The sequence below is a fragment of the Sapajus apella genome, unplaced genomic scaffold (genome assembly GCF_009761245.1).
Source record: "Sapajus apella isolate SASKATOON/1434 unplaced genomic scaffold, GSC_monkey_1.0 scaffold4708, whole genome shotgun sequence".
Taxonomy (NCBI): domain Eukaryota; kingdom Metazoa; phylum Chordata; class Mammalia; order Primates; family Cebidae; genus Sapajus; species Sapajus apella.
Window position 1 is genome coordinate 1 of NW_022441634.1, and position 5,304 is coordinate 5,304.

Sequence of the window (5,304 nt, forward strand, 5' to 3'; positions counted from 1 at the left end):
ACAAGACCTAGAAATGATCAAATCCTGCAAACTACATTCATTAGACACAATGACAATTAAGACAGCAAAAAAGCATCGGGTTACCAGTTCACCACACTCACTGCAGCTCTGCACTGCAGAGTTAACACACACCAGCATCCAGCCCATGTCTCCCTTCCTGAAATACACTATGCTCAATGCACTGGCGAGTACAAAGATAGGATCCTCCCTAGGCAATTACTACACATGCATGACAAAGGAAAGGTGGACTGAAGAAGGAACTCTCATGTGATTAACACCAGCTGTTTTATAGAATATAATTCCAATATTTCCCATTCTTCCATCATCGACTGTAACAAAAGTTTAGTACATAACTACAATAGACTGTTTTGCCTAGAATTGAATCCGTCTGTCTGTTCGACTTAGCTTTTATTCAAGGTTTGAAAGGTCTGAAAAACAGAACTGCAGTGACATCCATTTATGTGACAGCCATTTCCCTTTATGTGAATCCATAAATGGAAAAATATTCTTGGGACGTAAATCATGTATATAAATGTTGTTGTTATTTCTGTTTGACACAATAAATCCCTCGTGTCCTCTTCTAAAGAACGAACCCCACCATGATTACACATTGCAAACCAAAAAGTTACCTAAAACCAGTCTCAATCTAATTTAGAAGTTTAATTTGCCAGGGTTAAGGACATGCTGGTGACACAGCCCCAGGAGGTCCTGAATACGTATGTCCAAGGTGATCTGGCTACAGTTTGGTGTTTACATGTTTTAGGGAGACAAAAGACATCAATTAATACATGCAAGATGTAAATTTCTTCCGTTTAGAAAGACAGGACCACAGGAAGTGGGAGAAGGTCGGGGCTCCAGGTCATAAGAAGGATTTCAAGATTTTCTGATTGTCAATTGTTTGAAAGAGTTTTAAAACCTGGAATCAATAGAAGAAAGTGTCTGGGTTCAGATAAGGGGCTGGGTAGACCCAGGTTTTCATTATGCATCTTTAAAACTGATGCTAAATCTGGCAGCAGCATGATTGGGTCCTAGAGTACTGACATAGTCTTGAATATGCTGTTTGTTTAAAAGAGCTTCAAAACGTGTGAGAGGCAGAAGGTTCCATTGACCCTTAGTGTACATTTGAGTTTCCATTTTCGGTTGACTCTTGTGTTGCTGCATGATGCCTCCAGTACGAGGCGGAGACCTCCATGTCTCCTCTCCTTCCTGCTGCCCTCCCTGGCCAGCCCTCTTCCACCCAGGGGGATGGCCCAGCAGCAACTCAGTTCGTGCTTGATAATCACCCACCTCCATACCCCACAACCAGCAAAGCTCCGTGAGTAACTCACAGCCACCAACCACCAGGGTGCTGAGCTTTCCTCTGTGTCCTTCCAGTATCTTCAAACGACCAGGCGAGCACCGTCGGACTCAGATCCTGGAAGGAGGAAGAAGACCAGGAGGAGCAAAGCCTCTATGTAAGACTCCTTTTCTTTGTCTTCTAAAGAAATTTTCCTTTTGTGATTTCTTCTCAATTAATTATGATACAAAAATCTGAAAATGTACACTATGTACAGTGTATGCAATTCTTTTTGTGGGGGTGAAGTTCAGTGGGAGTGTCTTCCCAACTACCATGCAATACACTGGGAGGTTTTCAAATGGCAGCCTCCATTATGGGCTGTGATGCAGAGGCACTGTCCTCAACATGTTTTCCTCCTTGCATTCAACATTGTGTGTTTGCCCATTAAATCCACTTTAAAGGTGAATTCTGTGAATAAAGATCTTATCTTTCCATAAGCATCCTCATGGTTTTCGGGCTGTTGACCATTGGCTCAGCCACTGTACCGCTTCTGGTTTTCTACCCTTGCCAAGAGAATAACAGCTCTATGTGAAGGGCACTGCAGAATCTCATCCTCATAATATTTTCTTTTGTTTAATTGCAGAAACTATCCCAGGAGAGGGTGAGAAGTAAGTACCGTGAAGTAACTCACTTCATGAGGGACCAACTTGCTGCTTGAGTGTATAGAACCCTGATTCTGGGATCCCGCTAGGAAGGAGGATTGGGGTCTCCTGAGAGAAAGTGATGTGGCCAATATAGAACTCCAGCCAGAGAGGCTGTAGGAAGGTTTGTCTATGCAGAGCAAAGACCAGGGAATGATGTGTGAGGCAGCATGGCTTCAGCTGGAGGAAGAGGCATGGGTGAGTCACTCTTTCTAATGACTTGTCCTGATGTTTTTGTTTCTAAAGGCTGGATTCTGGGGAGCGTCTTCAGGCTCACTGAAGACAACCCCCAAGGTAGGGAACTACTTTCCAGGTAGGACCTGATGGGAAAAGGTTCCTGAGAGCCTTCACGTTATCCCCGCTGCTTGAGGGGCTGAAGAAGGGAGTATGAAATCAGAAAGAAAATGAAAATGTGTGTGAGGTTTGGTTTGTTCTTTTCAAAGTTTGTTGTCATAAAGGTAGGAGCTGTCTCTCTGGGCTGTGAGGGTGCTGTGTTCGTTAGAGACGATCTTTGCAGTACACCCTCTCTTTTCTGCCCAGGGAAATATCAAAACCTTTAGTTTGGATTAATCAGCACTCCTTGGGATCATGCACAAGGGATGTAGGACTGGGCATTGAGTGTCATCTGTACTGGAAGGAAGGAATCTGTGGGAACATCTCTCTCACAGGCATTGACTTGAACTTAGAGAAAAAGTGCATGTGCCAAGGGGAAATTGATAATCACCCTCTAAACCTTTAAGATTTGTTATAGCACATTTAGGTTTCTGTCCTCTCTGTGGGTTTAAAGGGGTCTCCCAGGGGTGGATGGCAGAGTGAATGTTCGCTCTGGGCTCACTGGTACATCTCCAGTCTCCCGGGAAGACGGGAGAAGTCTGACCTTGATCATATTTGTAGCCTCCACTTCCCACCCCTATGACAGATTCTGAGATGAGGCTTCTTTCTCTCCAGTTCTCTAAGTTTTGGGGAAACCAAGAGTTCCTTCCCACAGAAGATGGCATTACACTATTTCCTGTCTTCAAAAATTAGACTTCTGTTGTTCTCTAAGTTGATATTTATAGGTTAAGTTCTGGACCTTTTATTCAAAGATTGCTAAAAGTTGTGCAGGAAACTCCTATGATAAAATGTGCTGATAGCACATAATTCTGTCCATGGTACGGATGACATTTTTATCTTTGGAGGATCCTCATTTTACATAATAAGATACAAAACTAAGTGGGCACCCTCTATCCAGTCTGGGGCACTTCATTAAAGACCTGAGTTTGCTGCTGACTGTCATTTGCTTTTCTTTATGACACTTTTGAACCACCTAAATATTGCCAGCACCCTCTTTTGGGACCCTGACATCTGAGAGGGTGAGATGGCACAGGTGCAGACATCCCCGTTCCTCCCTGAAATTTCCCTCCTCCTTTAACCTTCTCCCTTAATGGACCTGCTGTGACTGCTAATGACTTGTTTAGACCTCTCCAGGTCTGGACTATTATACATAGAATAAGTCAATATGTGTTTCTCGGTGTCTGGCTTTTTCGCTCCCATCATGATTTGAAATTCATTCATGTTCGTAAGTGTAACTGTACTTCTTCCATTTCCTTGCTGCATACCATTCCACCGTAGTCACCTGTTACAGTTTATCCACTCTACTGTTGATTGACATCGAATTTTCTTTTTCTGTTTTAAATATTGATGACTGTGAGAAGTAATGTTGCTTTGAGTATTTTTGTCAATGGTTTTGGAATACTACTGGCACTCATTTCTGTGAAGTAGATGGTTAGAAGGGAACATATCTTTTATTGTCATGAATAGTGCCAAGTCTTTTTCCAAATGGTGATGCTAATTCATGCTCCCATAGCAGCATATGTGAGGAGACATTTCTCCAAATCCTTGTGAACTTAGTTTTATCTCTCCCTAAAAATTCCATCACTGTGATTAGTCTTCCATTTGTATAGCATCTTACTTACAATTTTTAACCAAAAATTTTGTTTTAATCTAATGATGCAGGCCAGTAGGTTTGTGTACGGCCGTCTGACCCCAGCCATGTAAGTAATCATTGATCAAAATGTCATTATGCCTCATGACTGTCCTTAACAACTGCTTAAGTTATTAAAATGACAAGGATGACTGATACACATTTGAGTCTTGGATACTATGTGGTCACTTCTCTATGTTGCCTCCTTGAAGCATCACAGTCACTTTGAGGCATTATTAGTTTGGTTCTATTCATTATACAGATGAGGAGTGTGAGTCTCAGTTAAGCAAATTATTCACGAGACACACCCACAGCTGGATCTCTCTAACACCAAAGGCTAATCTATAAACTAACATGCTGCACTGCCTGTAGCGGCGAAGTAGACTTGCCGTGTCAAACAGAATCACCCAGTCCTCAGTTGTACGATTCAGTAAGCATCAGCACGCCATGAAGCGTGCTCCCTGCTGTGTTGTGGGGACAGAACATCTATCCCAGGCCTCTGTGGCCGCCCGTTCTGTCCTGTCCAATGAAGCTCTGTTCTGTTCCATTGGTTTACATCTCTGTTTCGGTACCAGTACCATGCTGTTTTGATTACTGTAGCAGTTGACTATGTTTCTGATCATGTTGACAGTATCCATTGAGAGAAACAGAACGTTGTGCAAACAATCCACAGCATGACGTGCCCCTCATAAAGCTTTGTTTCTGCGTTGCAGGTAGTGCCGGTGTTCATCTGAAGTGTGACTCTGGTAAGTATTCTGGAATTATTGTCAAGAAAAAGCTGGTGTCAATGTGAAGTGCCACCCTGATTCTGGGATTGTGATAGGAGTAAGCATAGTGAAAGTGTTCTTTAAAAACCTGAATTCCCCAGGGAAAAATCATGGCCAGATTTTGAGGCAGCAGCTGTGCTCCCTTTTGGGTGGCACTGAGTTGGGTGCTTGAGGATTGGCGGTGTCTTGTGTGAGGCTGCATCATGTGATGTGAATGTGGAGCTTCTGTGCAGGCGAGGCTGTGTGTGTTCTCAGGAGAGAGTTCCCATTTACACAGTCCATTCGCCAGTGTCCACTTCTAAAAATTAAAATCCAGCCCCACTCTACTCTGTCTGTACAGTGACTCCTCCAACCTCACCAGAGCCATCCCTGGGTCTGGTTTATTATCCTCACTGCTCAGGTGGAGACCCTGAAGGGCCAAGGGGTGGCCCAGCTCCCAAGTTCCTGAATGAAAAAGAGAAAACACGAACCCAGGAGTGTGGGCCTGTGCTGACACTGGCAACTACTGGCATGCTCTTAGTCAGGGTGCGTTCGCCACCACGCAGGGAGTCCAGCATTCGTGTATAAGCCCTAAGGAGGTCCCAGACACTGCCCATC

At 43.8% G+C, this 5,304-nt stretch overlaps 1 long non-coding RNA gene across 3 annotated transcripts; it reads left to right on the plus strand.

Moving 5' to 3' along the window:
* Positions 1-1,324: 1,324 nt before the first annotated feature.
* Positions 1,325-5,298, plus strand: LOC116547784. Of its 3 annotated transcripts, none has more exons than XR_004267175.1 (4): positions 1,325-1,454; positions 1,920-3,329; positions 3,973-4,010; positions 4,654-5,298. It is a non-coding gene; the product is annotated as an uncharacterized LOC116547784 (long non-coding RNA). The 3 variants fall into 3 exon arrangements; XR_004267176.1 differs by lacking the exon at positions 1,325-1,454 and having other exon boundaries at positions 1,547-3,329; positions 4,654-5,107; positions 5,182-5,298; XR_004267174.1 differs by lacking the exon at positions 1,325-1,454 and having other exon boundaries at positions 1,547-3,329.
* The last annotated feature ends 6 nt before the right edge of the window (positions 5,299-5,304 follow it).